Genomic DNA, 20640 nt, shown 5'->3' on the forward strand with positions numbered 1-20640 from the left:
CTGGTATGGAGATTATTGATAAGAGACTGCTCCTAATTGTTAGCACATCTGTAATAGAGACAAGGTCAAATACTGTGATGCCCCCACACACATTAGATAAAGATCAGCCAAACAATCTGAGATTGATACGAAAAATTAGGTATTAATAAGGCAATAACTCCATGATAATGACCATATTAATATTGGCCAGGCTCTTTTTCCTCAAGAGCAGATTCATGTAAGATGAAGCTTAGTCAGGTGGTCAGAAGAGAAGACTTCTGGTCCAGCTCACATTTGATCTATCCATGAAAATCAGACATGGGATTGATGCCCAAGTACCCATTAAAGGCTATGGTGCTCTTCACATACTATTTTTTGTGGAAAAACTGCACAAAAAAATAATTTGTGACTTCTCCATTTTTGATCTGTGTTGCAGATAAAAACTTGCTTTCTCAAGAGTAAATGTCCATAAAAAAATAACCTAAAAGAATGGATAGCACATGAACACCATACAAGCGCTGTCTAAGTGTTTAGAAGATTTTTTTGCAAAAGAAAAAAAAAATTGTAAAAATCAGATTGAGCGCTTCTGTGAAAAACATGCATTTTATTAAGATAAAAATCAGAAAATGCGAAATAGGATTTCCTGGAAATAGTTTGAGTTTGCGCAGGTAATGTATTATTGTAGCAGACAAGGTGCTGACATTTTACAAATCTCACCCAGATGCTCCCTAAATATTCAACGTGAAATCTGGCATGGAGTTTGGATTTTTAGATAAATTCTGACAGATATTAATTAGTATAAAACAGGAAGAAAACATCTCTAAAAATAAATCTGAAATAAATAATTTAAAGTGAATTATTTCTTTGCCTCCTTCATAGCTAAACAATTCAGTGCAGATTTGATTTGATAACTTTACTGTAGATTTTTTCAAATTAGGAGCAAAAAAGTCTTAAAAATCTGTCAATTACGAGGTACGTGAGAACTTCAGTAACTCTGATTCAGATATATCCAGAATGAAATGTTTAATCTCAACGATAATGAGCGGTGGAAAAGAATGAACATTTTTAATCCGCCAAAACACTGGTCCCTCTCGTTGGATTTTCTCGGCAGATGATCAGATCTAATGCTAGAAAAAAAAATGTACCCCAAACACATCACAGAATATATCAGCCAATCACTGAACAATGGTTTATTGCCCCAATTTCATTGAATGTGTATGGGGTCTTTACCCTTAGTTGAATTAACAGCTTTACTATAGAACAAATAGACAATTCTGTTATTTCCATCTAATTATAATGTCAGTTGGGACAAGACTATTCTACAAGTTATGTTAAATCAGTTTCTGGCCATAAACACTGGATAAAAGAACCGTGCATGACAAATGTATATTTATATAAAAACATGGGTCCAGTTTCTCTTTTGGTGAAAGCAGCAGGATGTCGGGAAGGTGAGATGTGACCATAGGAGGTAGAATAAATTCAGAACTGATTACATTAGCAATTTACTACAAATACTAACAATACTAAGGTGGGCGCCTCCCAGATACCATTGTGGCACCACACAGTCTAATAAATAACAATTAGGTTTTCATGAACGTCCAACATCTAGGAGTCACTTTAATCTGTAATTCAAAGGAGGTTTTTGACATCCAATTGGCTAAGGAGAAGGATTGACCTCAATGTCAGGTAGCTACTTCCCTATAAAGCGTAGAACTTCATGGGTCTTGTTGAATTATTCCTGAGAACATCTTTGTGAAGATAGGACCTCTCAGACCAAGCCATAAGAAAGCGACACTCAACATTTGTCTCAAGTGGGGTACCACAGGGCTCCGTCCTGGGACCTGTATTGTTCAACATCTTTATCAATGATTTAGATGAAGGAATTGAGGGTAAACTGATTAAATTTGCTGATGACACAAAGCTAGGAGGGATAGCTAATACTAGAGAAGAGAGAGAGAGGATTCAAAAAGACCTAAATAAACTGGAGCAGAGGGCAGCAACCAACAGAATGGTTTTTAACAGGGAAAAATGCAAAGTACTACATCTGGGCAATAAAAATGAAAAAAAGCATATACAGAATGGGAGGAATAGAGCTAAGCAACAGTACATGTGAAAAAGACTTAGGTATACTAATAGATCATAGACTGAACATGAGTCAACAGTGTGATGCAGCAGCAAAAAAGGCAAATACAATTCTGGGATGTATTAACAGAAGCATACAGTCTAGATCACGTGAAGTCATTATCGGTCTTTACTCCTCTTTGGTCAGACCTCATCTGGAATACTGTGTACAGTTTTGGGCACCACATTTTAAAAAAGACATAGACAAACTGGAGCAAGTTCAGAGAAGAGCGACCAGAATGGTGACTGGTCTGCAAACCATGTCCTATGAGGAACGGTTGCAGGATTTGGGAATGTTTAGCTTGCAAAAAAGAAGACTGAGAGGAGACTTAATAGCTGTCTACAAATATGTCAAGGGCTGTCACATTGTAGAAGGATCATCTTTATTCTCATTTGCACAAGGAAAGACTAGAAGCAATGGGATGAAACTAAATGGGAGGAGACACAGATTAGATATTAGAAAAAACTTTTTGACAGTTAGGGTGATTAATGAGTGGAACAGGCTGCCACGAGAGGTGGTGAGTTCCCCTTCAATGGACGTCTTCAAACAGAGGCTGGACAGACATCTGTCTGAGATGATCTAGTGAATCCTGCTTTGAGCAGGGGGTTGGACCAGATGACCCAGGAGGTCCCTTCCAACTCTACCATTCTATGATTCTATGATTTTTTGGAGCAGAACCCAGCTAATCATCAACATCACCAGAATCCCAACCCAGGTAAGACTACTCTTCAATAGGATATCCACTGCGGTTATTTATTATTTGTTTGGGTCTCCTTGCCATATGACCATTAAACAATCATTTCTCTTTCTAGTCACATTTCACCCGGCATAGAGTCTAATTTTCATGTGTGTTTTAATGACAAAAAATATAAAAAAAATCACTAGATACAAACAGTTCTGTATTATTGTAGAACCATTTAGAATTATCATCATTTTGTCTATCTGATTACAATGTCTTCATGGAAAGGTTGATTACAACCAATATGCCCACCAAGATACCTTTTACAAGGGTTGTCAGCCATCCTATATTGGTCAGGAACATCTTTGTTTATGATGGGTTTCTTAATTATGATTGAGCTTAATTATGATAAATGCCCACAGAACCCATGAATATGATCACTACAGGATGTTTCATTAATCATATTCCTTATATTTTCTTCTAGAGTCATACACAGTTTGTCGCTTAGCCCAAGAATCAACAACTTCCAAGCAGCAATGGCCGCCTCCCAGATCTTTTGGATTCAGGAGATTTCGGAATGCTACAACGTAATCAAGAAACTGGGCCAAGGGTCATATGGAAAAGTTCTACTGGCACAGAACAAATTGACAGGTATGTGAACAAGTCAAAAACAAATTTGGCCATTTACCTGAATTGATTAAATAAAAGTGGTAAATTATGTAACAAAATGTGAAAATGATTTTAATCGGCCATGGAGATGAGATATTTATCTGTAAGCCATTGGAAAATCCAGATTATTTTAGTAACATCAACTCATACACATAGGTGTAAAGTCATCCAAACCAGCCAAATTTGGTGGGTCTTGATCACTATCTTATGTGTATGAGGGGCGCCTAACTCTTTCCAGACATGTTGGGTTATCGAAGGATCGTATGAAAATGAAGGTTGGGAAAAAAGTTTTGTTCAAATAAGCATTGGGTGAATAGCTGTTTATCTTGATTTCCACCATATTCAGCTGGATCTGCCAATGGTCGGCAGACAAATATCCATGTGTTTGGTAGTGTTGAGCCACCCCCGTAGTGTTCGAGTTCGGTTCGGTTCGTCGAACACCCGTGTGTTCGCCGAACTGTTCGTCGAACACATTCGAACACCGTTAAAACCAATGGCAGGCAAACAAAAACACATAGAAACACATAGAAAACACTTTCAAAGGTGTCCAAAAGCTGACAAACTGCTCAGAAGACACAACTAACACATGGAAAAGTGACAAGTACATATAGTCATGCGAAAAGAAAAGAGGTGGAGGAGTAAAAGGAGGGGGAGACACAGATATAGGCATGTCATGCCCATCTAAAATCCAAAAATTGAGAAGCCGAGACGGCCAGTCCGCTCCTGCCCGTGCCACCTCCGTGTCGCCGGGTTTGTGCCAGAGCCGCGGTGAACCCTGACGGCCAGCCCCCCTCTCCCAATACTGGTGCCTGTCCACTGGTGGGTCGAGCGAGCCCCCCTGTGGTGGAGGCAGCTCTAAGCTTTTTAATTTAAATTGTCCCTCTAATTTGAATGAATACACTTTAAATCCATTTACAAGGATCTATTGGAGGGCAAGTCTCATGCCAGCAGCCGCGTAATTCCAGCTCCAGTAGCGTCCACTAAAGCTGCTGCAGTTAAAAAGCTTTTATAAGGATCGAGCTCGGCTGTCCACCGCAAGGCATCCTAGTGCCAGTCCCAGCCCCTATGCCTTGGGGTGCCTCCTGATGCTCTTCACTAAGTATCCCGTGGTCCCGAAGCATTTCCTTTGAAAAAATTAAGTGTCCAAACTACAGGTGGTGTAGCTTGCTTAACAGCCGGGATAATCCGCTGACTAGCAGACACTGCTACTAGGCACAAAGTATTTCCTGGGCTAGATGCAGTTAAAAATTTGTAAGTAGATACTCTCGTTGGATGCTGAGAAAGCATTCCATAGAGTCTCCTGGCACGCCATATATGATTCTCTTAAAAAGCTTGGGGTAGGGGTCTAGGGGACCCTTTTATAGCCAAAATCACAGCCCTGTATCACAATACGTCACCTAGGCTGAAGATAAATGGAACTGTAGCACCGAGGGCTCGGTTGCTACAGACGTATTGCACCTCACCCAGAGGTGTGATATCTCACTCTCAGATAAGGATGGAGTGTGGATCAGGACCCGACACCTGCATGCATTACACCACATTGCCGTGGGGCAGGGCGACCAATATGCCCCTGAGATGGGCACGACAGTCCCTGTCCCTGGCTGGAGTGGGGGGAGGGAACACTGAGGAAGGGGAACCCTGCAGTGCAGGAGCAGGGAGGAAGCAGTTCCTGGGTGCATTGAGAAGGGAGTATAAAAGGTGGGCACCATCTTAGTTCAGTGCAGAGAAGTCTGAGCAGAAGTGGCAGGGAGCAGGGGCTCTGCATGAGCTCTGCTCCGGAGGCGGGCCTAGTAACAGAGGCCCAGGCCTGCAAGAGGGAGAAGGAAGGAAGAGGAGCGGAGAAGGCTCCAGGAACGAGGAATGAAGGGATCCCAGGGGTGCGGACGGGCGAGTCGCCACCGCACGCCCGAATCCACCTGCGTGGAGGGGTCAGGCCAAAGGGGGAGACCGGTCCCCGAACTAGTGGAGGCAGGAAACAACCCTCAGCTAGAAACCGGAGGCACTGACATTTTATGTGGCGCAGCCCCTTGCTCCACCCGCTAGGAAGGCACCACATAGGGTCAGGGAAACTGGCGCCAAGTTTACCAAGAGGAGGCCCGAGGCAGCCGGACAGAAGTGTTGGTAAGAAAGGCCAGACAAAGGACACACAAAGGGGGTCCTGTGAAGCGCTCCAAAGTTATCTGGGAGTTGTCTGAGCCCCTCACCTGGTGAGCACAGTACGACGTGGGCAGCCGTTACCTGCAGACGTGGTCTGGATAATAAGAACTGTGAGTAAAGGCCCTGAACTGCATCACTGACTCCGTGTCGTTACTGCTGCTGCCCTGCACCATCACCCCCATCCTCCGCATACACTGCCCTGAGGCTATACTCCTCCCGTGGGGAGTTATGCTATGCTCTGCTGCACCCACAACACCAGCCTTAGCGGTCTGCCCTGTAGCGGCGGTTCACTCTGACCGCAATCCACGGGTGGCGTAGTCGGACATTTAAACATCAAAACCACATAAATAGTTCCGCCACTGGTTTGACCGCCCTGAGCCACGGAACCGGATCGCCGCCACGAAGACTACAACCACCAGCATCTACCAAAAAGGGTCCGGCTCCGGGTGTCCCAAGGCCCAGGGGGTGCGTCAGAACATTTTCATCACCTTTCACAATCACCAATGGGACAAGGCAGGGATGTCCTCTGTCCCCTCTCTTATACATCCTAGTGACGGAGCACCTGCTCTCATCAATTCGCCATAACCCCAATATTAGGTGGATTGAGGTGGGAGGCACCGAGTACAAGTGCTCTCTATTTGCTGATGATGTCCTAGTATATATCACTCAATCACATATATCCATCCATGCTGTTATGGCTGAAATAGATCACTTTGTTACATGGTAAAATTTTAAAATCAATGCAGCGAAGTCTGAGGCCCTCGATGTCTCCCTCCCTAAATCCATATAGGATTCCATCCAGTCCAACTTTCCCTTTGCCTGGCCCTCACAGGGTATCAAATACTTAGGAATTCCTATTCATAGAGACCTCTCCCATCTATGTTATCTTAATTTTGGGCCCTTTATTGAACAATTCCATACAGACCACGGTTGGCAAGTTGGAACTGTGAGATTCACTACGTGCACCACTGGTATTTTGTGGAAAAGCACATGTAAGATTCTGCAACAGTCTCTGCTGATACTCCTGCATGCGTGCATCCCTTTCTATGGCAGGAATAATTTCTGCAAATTTACTTTTGTACCGGGGATCTAACAGTGTGGCAACCCAGTAGTCAGGATTATTTCTAATTCTCACAATTCGAGGGTCATGTTGCAGGTAGTGCAGCAAGAAGGCACTCATGTGTGTTGCGCATCCAGGAGCACCAAGTCCCTGTTGTGTTGGTGGCGAGGTAACAATCATGCTTCCTTCCTCTGTCCTCTCCCCCCAACCTCGCACAACAGAAATGTGATCAAGGTCTCCCTCATCTGATGAGTCTTCCATCAGTTCGTCCTCCACTTCTTCCTGGGCTCCTGCACCTTCCTCACTAGTTTGGCTGCTACCATGCGCCCTGGTAAAACCATCTCCCCCACCCTCACATGCCTGCCGCCTTGGTGCTGCCGACCGTCTGGACCTTGCAGATGTTAGCCCTTCCGCATACAACTCCTCCTCCTCTACTTCCTCCACCTCCTCTTGTGCCACCACCTGACTCCGAATTCTGTTTAACATGTGCTCCAGCATGTAAATCACCGGAATAGTCATGCTGATAATGGCATCGTCAGCACTAAACATCTTCGTCGCCATTTCAAAACTGTGCAGAAGGGTGCATAGGTCCCTGATCTGAGACCACTCCTCCAGCGTGATTTGCCCTACCTCTGAATCTCGTTGGCCCAGGCTATACGTCAGAACGTATTGCACCAGGGCTTGTCGGTGCTGCCACAGTCGCTGCAACATGTGCAGAGTTGAATTCCACCGGGTAGGCACATCGCATTTTAGCCGGTGAAGTGGCAGGCCCAACGACTTCTGTAGAGATGTAAGTCGCTGAGCTGCGGGATGCGAACGGCGGAAGTGAGCACACAGCGACCGTGCCCTCTGCAGAAGGCCATCTAGTCTGGGATAGTGGGCTAAAATTGCTGGACAACCAGGTTCAACACGTGAGCCATACAAGGCACGTGTGTGACATTGCCCCGGCGAAGGGCCGCACCCAGGTTTGCAGCATTGTCGCACACGGCCTTCCCTGGTTTCAGGTCCAGTGGAGACAACCATTCATGAAATTGGTTCTCCAGAGCTGACCACAACTCCTCAGCTGTGTGACTCACATTTCCCAGACATTTCAATGTAAAAACCGCCTGATGACGTTGAGCCCTACTGCCAGCATAGTAAGGAGGTGTGCAGGATCCCTTCTGCGCAGTTAGAAAGCTTGTGGCATGACCAGACAGGCTTTGGGTGCAGGTGGAAGACCGAGAGGAGGTTGAGGAGGCAGAAGCAGTGGAGGAAAAATGACAAAGAGGATTGACGCACAACTCGTGGGGACGGCAAGACTTGGACAGCAGCCCCTTGTCCTGCTGTCACCATAGTTACCCAGTGCCCAGTCAGCGACATGTAACGCCCCTGTCCATGCCTACTCGTCCAAGTGTCTGTGGTGAAATGCACCCTGTCACACACAGAGTTTCTCAAAGAAGCGGTGATGTTGTGTGCGACATGCTGGTGGAGCGCAGGCACACCTTTCTTTGAGAAGTAGTGCCGACTGGGCATCTGGTACTGGGGCACTGCGACGGACATAAGGTCTCGAAAATCCTCTGTGTCCACCAGGCGGAAAGGCAGCATTTCTGTAGCCAAGAGCTTGCAGATGGTGAAATTCAACCTCTTAGCTTTCTCATGGCTAGGAGGAAATGGTCTTTTACTTGTCCACATCTGAGGGACCGAGGGCTGGCTATTGTGCTTAGACGGGGTTGATAAGGGTGTCCCCGGCAAACTGCCGGTCTGTGAGGAAGATGCAGGCGGACATGTTAGGTTGCCTTGATCCAAAGGTGGTGCTATCGATGTCGGACAGCGCTCAAGACCAGCTGGTGTTACCACCTCCAAAGAAAATGATGACCTGCCAATCACGCTGGCTGTTGCGGGTAAAGAGGTGGCAGGTCTGCGCCCCAAAACAGGTGTGACTGCTGTCCCCCCAGTCACAGAGGATGAAGAGGCCGCAGATGCACAAGATATGGCAGACGGTGGTTGGCCCGGCCGGCTAGACCGCATTGTAGCACACTGAGCTTCCCACTGCAACTTATGCTTCATGTCCATGTGCCGGTTCATGCATGAAGTACTCAAACTATGTATTTTTTGGCCTCTACTTAGCTTTTGCTGACAAATGTTACAGATAACATGAGTTGGGTCATCTTTATCGATCTGAAAAAATGCCCAGGCTATGCAAAGCTTAGCACCCATGCGACCTGAAGAGCCACCACGACTTGTGGTGAGAGGCAGAGTTGTGTTTGAGGATGCAGTTGTTGACGTGCTTCCAGTACTACGTCTCTGTTCAGGAAGGCGCAACCTGACCTCGTCGTCACTAGCATCTTCCTCCACCTCCTCTGCTGACCTCATCTCTTGGCTGACTGTGGGTTGACAGTAAGTGGGATCTCCGACCTCATCATCATCACCCTGTGCGTTATCACACCCGTCATCCTCAGAGCCAACCTGTTCCTGCCCTGACAAAAAACTAAAGTTGTCGCTCCAATCAGGTATTTGAGTCTTATCATCGTCTTCCTCATTGTCTCCACCAACAGGAGTTACAGTTTGGGAATGAGGGTCTACATTATGGTCAGAACCTTCTGCGTCTGGTCCTGGATCCGACTCATAAAGATTCTGGGCATCAGTGCAGATCATTTCCTCGTCTGGATTCACAGAAGCGCTGGAGTCGACCTCTGATTCCCAGGCTATAGTATGAGTAAACAGCTCTGCAGACTCAACCATCTGTTCTACCTCATACTCAGACGGGCAGCTGGAGATTTGGGAGCTGTGAGGAAGCAAGTGCGATTTGGGTGACACCTTTGAGGACTGGAGTATTTGTGATGTTGAAGTTGATGTGGAGGAGAGCCCACTTAAAGGAGCACTTGATATCCGTTGAAGCACCTGCTGTTTTTGTGCCTCATCTGGAATTTGTAGCGATTGGCGTGGCCGTAAGAAAGGGATCTTATCACATTGTCCGCTAAAAGAAGTAGACATTTTAGTTTGGCTGGAAGATGGTCTTTCTTCTGCACCTACCCCACGGACACAACCTTTTTTCCCCTTCCCAACACGCCTATTCCCCTTTCCACCAGCAGCAGGCCTTTTTCCACTCATTTTGGTGGTTAACTAATTCACAACTCTGGAGTTGTTTGCACAAAAAAACAATGGATGGTAACCGAGCAGAGCTGAGTGGCCAAACTGTGGTATTAGGCCAAAACTATTGGCTGGGTTAGATGCAGACAAAAATTATTTTTAATTTGCAACCTGATGGAGGTCAGTATAGATGGACTAATAGACCAAGTCCCACACACCGCTAGAAGCCCAAATATTTTTTCAGAGCTAGATGCAGAAAATTTTTTTATTCAATTTGCAACCTGATGGAGGTCAGTATAGATGGACTAATAGACCATGTCCCACACACTGCTAGAAGCCCAAATATTTTTTCAGAGCTAGATGCAGAAAAAAATTATTTTTAATTTGCAACCTGATGGAGGTCAGTATAGATGGACTAATAGACCAAGTCCCACACACCGCTAGAAGCCCAAATATTTTTTCAGAGCTAGATGCAGAAAAAAATTATTTTTAATTTGCAACCTGATGGAGGTCAGTATAGATGGACTAATAGACCAAGTCCCACACACCGCTAGAAGCCCAAATATTTTTTCAGAGCTAGATGCAGAAAAAAAATTATATTCAATTTGCAACCTGCTGGAGGTCAGTATAGAAGGACTAATAGAACAAGTCCCACACACTGCTAGAAGCCCAAATATTTTTTCAGAGCTAAATGAAGAAAAAAATTATTTTTAATTTGCAACCTGATGGAGGTCAGTATAGATGGACTAATAGACCAAGTCCCACACACTGCTAGAAGCCCAAATATTTTTTCAGAGCTAGATGCAGAAAAAAATTATTTTTAATTTGCAACCTGATGGAGGTCAGTATAGATGGACTAATAGACCAAGTCCCACACACTGCTAGAAGCCCAAATATTTTTTCAGAGCTAGATGCAGAAAAAAATTATTTTTAATTTGCAACCTGATGGAGGTCAGTATAGATGGACTAATAGACCAAGTCCCACACACCGCTAGAAGCCCAAATATTTTTTCAGAGCTAGATGCAGAAAAAAATTATATTCAATTTGCAACCTGCTGGACGTCAGTATAGAAGGACTAATAGAACAAGTCCCACACACTGCTAGAAGCCCAAATATTTTTTCAGAGCTAAATGAAGAAAAAAATTATTTTTAATTTGCAACCTGATGGAGGTCAGTATAGATGGACTAATAGACCAAGTCCCACACACCGCTAGAAGCCCAAATATTTTTTCAGAGCTAGATGCAGAACATTTTTTTATTCAATTTGCAACCTGATGGAGGTCAGTATAGATGGACTAATAGACCAAGTCCCACACACTGCTAGAAGCCCAAATATTTTTTCAGAGCTAGATGCAGAAAAAAATTATTTTTAATTTGCAACCTGATGGAGGTCAGTATAGATGGACTAATAGACCAAGTCCCACACACTGCTAGAAGCCCAAATATTTTTTCAGAGCTAGATGCAGAAAAAAATTATTTTTAATTTGCAACCTGATGGAGGTCAGTATAGATGGACTAATAGACCAAGTCCCACACACCGCTAGAAGCCCAAATATTTTTTCAGAGCTAGATGCAGAAAAAAATTATATTCAATTTGCAACCTGCTGGACGTCAGTATAGAAGGACTAATAGAACAAGTCCCACACACTGCTAGAAGCCCAAATATTTTTTCAGAGCTAAATGAAGAAAAAAATTAATTTTAATTTGCAACCTGATGGAGGTCAGTATAGATGGACTAATAGACCAAGTCCCACACACCGCTAGAAGCCCAAATATTTTTTCAGAGCTAGATGCAGAACATTTTTTTATTCAATTTGCAACCTGATGGAGGTCAGTATAGATGGACTAATAGACCAAGTCCCACACACTGCTAGAAGCCCAAATATTTTTTCAGAGCTAGATGCAGAAAAAAATTATTTTTAATTTGCAACCTGATGGAGGTCAGTATAGATGGACTAATAGACCAAGTCCCACACACTGCTAGAAGCCCAAATATTTTTTCAGAGCTAGATGCAGAAAAAAATTATTTTTAATTTGCAACCTGATGGAGGTCAGTATAGATGGACTAATAGACCAAGTCCCACACACTGCTAGAAGCCCAAATATTTTTTCAGAGCTAGATGCAGAAAAAAATTATTTTTAATTTGCAACCTGATGGAGGTCAGTATAGATGGACTAATAGACCAAGTCCCACACACCGCTAGAAGCCCAAATATTTTTTCAGAGCTAGATGCAGAAAAAAATTATATTCAATTTGCAACCTGCTGGACGTCAGTATAGAAGGACTAATAGAACAAGTCCCACACACTGCTAGAAGCCCAAATATTTTTTCAGAGCTAAATGAAGAAAAAAATTATTTTTAATTTGCAACCTGATGGAGGTCAGTATAGATGGACTAATAGACCAAGTCCCACACACTGCTAGAAGCCCAAATATTTTTTCAGAGCTAGATGCAGAAAAAAATTATTTTTAATTTGCAACCTGATGGAGGTCAGTATAGATGGACTAATAGACCAAGTCCCACACACCGCTAGAAGCCCAAATATTTTTTCAGAGCTAGATGCAGAACATTTTTTTATTCAATTTGCAACCTGATGGAGGTCAGTATAGATGGACTAATAGACCAAGTCCCACACACTGCTAGAAGCCCAAATATTTTTTCAGAGCTAGATGCAGAAAAAAATTATTTTTAATTTGCAACCTGATGGAGGTCAGTATAGATGGACTAATAGACCAAGTCCCACACACTGCTAGAAGCCCAAATATTTTTTCAGAGCTAGATGCAGAAAAAAATTATTTTTAATTTGCAACCTGATGGAGGTCAGTATAGATGGACTAATAGAACAAGTCCCACACGCTGCTAGAAGCCCAAATATTTTTTCAGAGATAAATGAAGAAAAAAATTATTTTTAATTTGCAACCTGATGGAGGTCAGTATAGATGGACTAATAGACCAAGTCCCACACACTGCTAGAAGCCCAAATATTTTTTCAGAGCTAGATGCAGAAAAAAAATATTTTTAATTTGCAACCTGATGGAGGTCAGTATAGATGGACTAATAGACCAAGTCCCACACACCGCTAGAAGCCCAAAGATTTTTTCAGAGCTAGATGCAGAAAAAAATTATATTCAATTTGCAACCTGCTGGATGTCAGTATGGAAGGACTAATAGAACAAGTCCCACACACTGCTAGAAGCCCAAATATTTTTTCAGAGCTAAATGAAGAAAAAAATTATTTTTAATTTGCAACCTGATGGAGGTCAGTATAGATGGACTAATAGACCAAGTCCCACACACTGCTAGAAGCCCAAATATTTTTTCAGAGCTAGATGCAGAAAAAAATTATATTCAGTTTGCAACCTGATGGAGGTCAGTATAGATGGACTAATAGAATGATGCTATGCCCAAAAGATTTTACTTCACTAGGTGCAGTAAAAAAATTGGTATTCTATACACAGGTGGTATATCTTGCAACACAGATAGGCTACTCCACTGACTAACACACTCTGCAATAGGCCAAAAAGGATTAGCTTTGCTAGATTCAGCCAAATGCTGTGAAAAAAACTTGCACAGCACTGGCACAGACCTGCCTGGCAAAAACTGATAGGAACTGATGTAACCTAGTCCTGAAAAGGACTCCAATTACAATTAGTCTTTACTCCCACAATCTATCTATTTAAGAGCACAGACCTGCCTGATAAAAGTCGTAGGAAATGCTGTAACCTAGTCCTTAAAAGGACTGCAATCACAACTATTCCCTACTCCCAAGCTATCTGTATATTTGTGCGAAAATTGGCTTGAAATTAACAAGGTATAGCGCACACAGCAACAGCGGTGCCGTCTAACACGCAGCTGCAGCAGTGAGAAAATGGTGGCGACGGGGAAAATGGCTTGGTCTTATAGGGCAAGGACATGTGACATACACTGCCAATGACACATGCCCTTGCTTGTGTGAAAAAAAGCACTTCGCTCCGTGTGTGCGCTGCTGATAGGCTGACAGATTGCACCTCCCCACTGCAAATGCGGGAAAGAGAAAAAAAAATGGAGATCTTCATTGTTCCTGCAGAGATCCATCCCCTGCCCCTCCCCCCGCCCCGCTGTACACTCAAACTGCGTATTAACATTAATTTTCATCATTACTGAGAAAAAATCCAGTTATGATTTTGGTGCACGAACAGTTATCGAACATAACCTCGAACAGCCGAATTTTTCTCAAATTGTTCGTGTTCGCCGACCGGCTCGAACACCGCCCAAAACAGCTCGAATTTGAGATTGGCGAACAGTTCGAGTAGAACAACGCTCATCTCTAGTGTTTGGCCAACTTTACTCTGTTAGGTCATAAAAATGTCCATCTAAAAATATCTATAAGTTGCACCATTGATTATCTTAATAGGGGTTCCAGAATATCATCCCTAGTTTTACATCAAAGGGCTTGTGCCCTATATCATGACCAAAAAACTCAATATAAGCATTTCCAAAAGCTGAGAACACTGAGTTAGCGATATCATAAAACAAATAGTTTATTTAATGCTATTAAAAATATTGCATATACCCATTATACGGTGCTCCAGCAGATCTTCAGCCTGGACCCTTTCTTACTTTTGGGTGGATTCAATACCTTTGCTTATAGGTGCTCAGTGGTCCTTATCTTCAGCCTTTTTACTGGGTTTGTAAATTTTATCACTTCACATTTGTTACATGTATGTAATTGAATATGCAATATTTTTAATAGCATTAAATAAACTATAGATTTTATGATACCTCTAAGGGTATGTGCACACGATGCAGAAATGCTCAGGATTTTTTCCTGAGCGTTTCTGCATCTCTCTGGCAGGAAAAAACGCATGCGGATTGTACATGCGGTTTCCTGCCAGGGACATGCGGAAATGAAGCGGTCTTCACTTTCATTTCCGCATGCGGGTTGACAAGCGCTTCCCAAGCGATTTTAGCATCACTTGGAAAGTGCTTGTCAACTTTACACTATATAAATCCATGCAACCGGCATGGATTTATATAGTGTGTGAATGTCAAAAAATAAAAAATAAATCTATACTTTACCCTCTGATGGCCCCCGGTGTCCTGCTTCATCGGTCCCGGCTGCCGGCAGTGAAGACTTTAGGACCTTCCGACGTCAGCGTCACGTGACCCGGTCACATGACTCTGACGTCAGCGAAGGTCCTTCATTCAACCGCGAAATGCCCGGGAAGCCAGCAGGACGCAGCGCGGGCCGTCAGAAGGTGAGAATATATATATTTTTTATTTTATTCTTTTTTTTTTTAATGGTACCTGGGTCTGGATGAGAGTCCTCTCATCCACACCCGGGTACCATCCGCACATTAGACCGCATGAAAAGCGCATCAACATATACAGTGATGCGGATTCCATGCGGTCTAATGCAAGCCAATGGCGGCAAAAGAGCAGCGTTTCCGCAAAATTAATTGACATGCTGCGGATTTTTGACCGCAGCGTTTACGCTGCGGAAAAATCCGCATCATGAGCACAGCACATGCGGATTTCAATTGGGGAACATTGCTGCCCTTCTACCATGCGTTTTTCATGCGTTTCCGCGGCGTTTCCGCAACTGCAAAAACGCCGCGGAAACGCATGAAAAACGCATCGTGTGAACTCAGCCTAACTCAGTGTTCTCCGTCTTTCTAAAAACAATTGATTATCTGTCTGACAGAAGATATCAGGAGACAAAAGAATTAAGCAGTTAAAGTTCAATCTCCCAATAACTTTTTTCTCATTGGAGATAAATGGCCCCAAAACCACTAACAATTTTACTATGGTAATATCAGTTAGAAAAATAAATGAATAAACTTGGAATTAAACTGTTTTAAATCCAAGCTGCCCCCAAGTTAGCAAAGTCAGGCCTCCTCATAGATATGAGATTGAGGATTAGGCACTGATATCCACCAGCACACATCCCATGCCAGTGGTGATAATTATGTGTTTGAATATAAAGTTTCTATGTGAGATCTTGGAGGTTTTTATAGACTTACTTTTGTTTTGTTTCTTTTTATAGGAGAACCAGTTGCTGTGAAACTACTGAAGGACAGAACTCTTCTGAAAACCTTTCTGAAGTAGCTGTCTTTGTCAATCAGTCTCTCTGACCACCCTCATATTATTACCACATATCCCATCTTTATTGGCACAATGGACCACTATGCACTTACTCAGGAGTTGGCAACGGCAGGCACCTTGCATCATATCATACAAAGTGAGGTAAGTAAGGCCGGCTTCATATGTTCTCCTACAATGTACAAATATTTAATTTCTGAAACACCAGAGGCAGGAGATACACATCAACAGTCAGAGGAAAAGCTAGATACCCCTGTAAATGGTAGCCAGATAGCTAACTATTACATATAGTGGTCCTTGGGAATACCTCAAACATTTCCATAGTTGAAAGCGATTTCCATAGCATTGCACGGTTTGAAGCCTCATGACCTTCACAGCAGCAGTTTTATCCACTATACCATCCACTGTCCCAACAACAGCAACATCTTCAATGTTTAGTATTTTTGCTTTGGATAAAGAACTACACAAATAAAACTAAATCTCATGAACCTGATCCGTTTTCTGCAGGTTGGAATTCCTGAGGACGCAGTGAAGAGGTGTGCCAAACAGATATCCTCAGCTCTGGACTATATACATGGTAGAGGGTTGGTTCACAGGGACCTGAAGCCGGACAACGTGTTGCTCATGGACAAAGACTGCTACCAAATCAAATTGAGTGATTTTGGTTTGACCCAACCTATGGGAAACTATGTGTCGTCCATGTCACATATAATACCGTACATGTCTCCAGAGCTGTGTGACTTGAAAGGAGGAGAATATTTGATCTTGAGCCCTACTATAGATATCTGGGCTTTTGGGGTTCTTCTCTTTGTTGTTTTGACTGGATTCTTCCCATGGATTGAAGCAACAGAATCTGACACCATGTATCAAGTCTACATCAACTGGAGACAAAGTGCAGACTTCACTTCTCCCCCTTTTTGTTGGCAGATGTTGTCGAGAGAAGCCATATACATGTTTGACAATCTCTTTGCTCAATGTCCCTTTTCTCGGCAGTCCGTTCTCTCTATCTTCAATTACCTTAATTTTCCCTGGAAAATAAAGGTCTTTGAGTATTAAACAAACTTGGTAGTTGAGGAAAAGGTGGTCAGTTCAAGATATTTGGAGAAACCTCCCTGCTGAGTTCCTTCAAAAACTGTGTGCAAGTATTAGTACCTAGAAGAACTGATGAAGTCAAAGGGCGGTCACCAAATATTGATGCAATTTAAATTTGTTTTGTTTATTCAGTTTGTATTTTATTAATTTATAAATAATAAATGATTAAAACTTCTGTTTTTGGAAACCTCTTACATTGCAGAATTTTTTTCACACCTTCCTAAACCGTTTCCACAATACTGTATATCTAACCCCTTTAATATACAATGGTCTTCAAGCTTGGGGTTTTCTTTTTCCATATTATTTGCAATATTTCAAAAACCTTTAGTAACCTTTAACAGTGGCAAGTTGTGGCTGAGAAATTTAGTTTAAAATATATGGGGATCAATGTTTCACCCTGTGTTGAGGACATTATTAGGTTAAATATATGGTCATAGGTAAAAAAAAATAATAGTAAAAAAAAAAAAAGTAGAAGAAAAGCATAAATGTGGAAAAAAAATGAAACTTTCCATGTTGGGAAGAATTGTATCAATCACTATCTGCCTTCCCCCCCCCTCATTGTATACATTATCTTTCATTCCCCAAAATGTTCTCTAGAAAATTCTTCAATATCTTGAATGATTATTTATCGAGTTAGAATTTAATCTTCATTCTCTACTATCTTCCCTTCCATACTTACAGTGTCCAGTGGATTTGTGTGGGATGGTGGAACCGAATATGTTTAGTTACTTTATAGTACCGCACCTGAAGCCCCCGGTACATTAAGATGGCCAATGTATCAGAGCCAGAATTGCTTACTTTTTTTTGCAGTAAAGTGGTAAAATGGTTGACTGGAAGATGGATTGGATTTGGCATACGATATGACAAATTTTATCAATATGACGGGAGTTTGAATTTTCTCCTACCTGATGCACTATCAATCTTAAAGACCTCAATAAACTTCAACATTAAACTTCATCCAAACTCTTCATTATGGGAAAATAACTAATGATGAGCGAGAACCGCAATATTCTTAATCGCTATACTCGTAACGAGTACTTTGCAATTATTGCGTATTCGTTCCGAATAGCAAGTACAATGTAAGTCAATGGGAAATGCAAGTAATTTTCTACTGAACCCTACAAAGGTGTCTGGGGGCCTGAGGAATAGGCTGAAATGGATGGGAAAGTGATGAAACAGAATGGAAAGAGCCTGGAGAATATGCCTGCATGCATTTCTGACTCACATATGGTTTCTGGGAATAAGTTTATTGCAGTATTATGCCACTTTTACAGACACATAAGAACAACTACCAAACCTAACCTAAATTGCATTTAACAGGCCAAAAAGGTAAAGAAACAGTTTTTCCTGTGTAATCACTTGTATATAAGGCTAAATAAACCAGAGAAACCAAAAAAATATCCCTTTTAGCGTTTTTGACACATACTATAGTGTTTTTTTTTCGCCTTTTACAATTGGGAGGGCCCTGACTTATACATTTTGTAGGTCCCTCTGTCATACATCATTTTTAGTTTGCTATTCCCCAGCACTTTACAAGCACAGCTAGAACGTACCAGTAAGTATGCTAATCATTGACCTGAGAGGCCCCAGGTGGCTCTGTAATATGCGTTTTAGAGGGACAGCTGTTAGACATTTGTCCGGTCCCTCCATCATTGATACTCAGATAGTGGAATACATATTCTATAGCAGTTTACAATGTGCCCAGTGTAGTGTTGGGCTTGTCCCTCCTCCCCTTCCTCCACCACCATGTGATACTGCAGCCCTAAATTCAAATGTTCAGAGGGCCTGCAGTAGGCAGGAAAGCGGAGTTTTGTGAGAGCCCTCGAGTGGCCCTATAACATGCATTTGGAAGTGTGCTCCTTTCCAAATTTTGTGTATATTTGAGAGTGCCTTTACTTATTCATATTGTAGGGCCTTCACTATTATTTAACTCATTTAAGGGCAGAGATAACAGAGAAAAAGGCCAAGAGACATGGAGTACTAGAAGGTAGCAGTGAGTGCGGCCTGCGATCCTCAGGTGTGGCTTAACTCTGTGAACCGGAAAAATAAAGCTGCACTAGTCAACTGGATGACTAGCTCAAATATATCACGTGTGCAAGTCATTGGACAAAGGATATATGGTGCCCCCCCTCCAGGTTGGGTTGGAGAAGTTTCTCCAAATGGCTTAGAGATTTTGATTGTCAATATTCCCCAGATTATATAGGAAGAGAAGACTTTTTGATATTGTACTACTTGGTCCAGTGCAGAATGTGCAACGTATTTCCAAAAATTACTCCTGGGGCTGTGTGATAGGTGCAGAAAGATTCCATGACAAGGGCCTCCCTTGACAAACCTTATCTACGATCCGGTCATCAACAGTCAGTGTAAATTTCAATTGAATATGTATCCCCTATCTCAGTCAAAATGTGGCACAACCTGTGACAAGGGCCTACAATGACAAATATTAGTTTGGTAGGACCACTGTACATTCCAGATTTGTCCACTGCACAATGTGCATAGGGTTTGCAAAAATTAGCCCTATGGGCTGAGTCATGGTTGATGCAGGAAGCAACCATCCCAAGGGCCTCCAATCACAAATAGTAGTTAGGCTGGAGTAGGAATACTGTCCTGGTTTGTCCACAATAGTTAGTCACCCAATAATTAAAGAGAACTGGAGCGTCAGAAAAGACGCACTTATGGTCACTAAAGTACCCCTTGACCATGTTCTGCAACTTATCCCTCCTTGGCATTGTTACAGACACAGATAGCCCTTGCTGTTGTGCTGGTTTATTGAAAATTGCCCAATTTGTGCACAATTTTCCCCCCACTTCTGTTGGAGCTGGTGTTCGTGTCTCTCCCCATTATTTCTTGGTGTTCAAAAGAGCCGGTTCCTCTGCCACTAGCATTGTCTGAGGGTGATGTTTTCAGCAATTGATCTACAACGACCCTCTTGAACGATCCCATTGTAAAACTTTGATGACACCAAAAGGAGAGAAGGAAATTTCTCCTTGTTCAGTGGATCGAGAAAGGTGGCAAACCAGTATAGGTTGTTGGATAAAATGTCTATCAGGCGAGGGTCTTGCAACAGTCACTTACACATGAACTGTGCCATGTGGGCCAAGCTGCAAAAAGGAAAATATTCTGTGTCCCCAACAGTAGAAACAGTACCCAACCTCTCTTCACGATGACTCGCCTCCTCCTCCACCTCCTCCTCTCCAGCCCATCCTGACTGGACAGACATGAAGCTTGGGTTGGGTGTACCCTCTGTAGCATTACGAGTCCCCTTGGTAGCACAGAAAATCATACCAACATGATGGGCACTCAAAGCTTCCTCTTTGAGATTATGCAGTGATCGTTTCAAGAGACACAGCAGGGGGATGGTTACTCGGATAATAGCCTGATCACGGCTCACGAGGTTGGTGCAGTACTCAAAGTTCTCTACCTTACAAATGTCAGTGATCCAAACCCACTCGACATTTGTTATGTGTGGTGGCTGTCTCTCAGTCTGATGGGCATGTTGAAGCTGATATTCAGCTACTGCCCTCTGCTGTTCACTAATCCTCGCCAACATATGATAGGTTGAGTTCCACCGTGCGGGCAGGTCGCAAATAAGCCGGTGACTTGGCAAATTCAATCGCTTTTACAGAGCTGTAAGAGCAGCAAAAGCGGTAGAGGAATGGCGGAAATGGGCTCTAATATGGCGCACCTTCTCAAGTAGGTACGGCAAGTCACGGTAAGTTTTCAGAAATTT

The 20640-nt window shown here is 42.9% G+C and overlaps 1 pseudogene; it reads left to right on the forward strand.

Annotated features, from left to right (window-relative positions):
* Positions 1–576: 576 nt before the first annotated feature.
* Positions 577–16874, forward strand: LOC141258470 (serine/threonine-protein kinase SBK1-like; annotated as a pseudogene).
* The last annotated feature ends 3766 nt before the right edge of the window (positions 16875–20640 follow it).

The sequence above is a fragment of the Phyllobates terribilis genome, unplaced genomic scaffold, assembly GCF_046119375.1.
Source record: "Phyllobates terribilis strain yellow unplaced genomic scaffold, ASM4611937v1 Scaffold_3__8_contigs__length_932513732, whole genome shotgun sequence".
Taxonomy (NCBI): Eukaryota; Metazoa; Chordata; class Amphibia; order Anura; family Dendrobatidae; genus Phyllobates; species Phyllobates terribilis.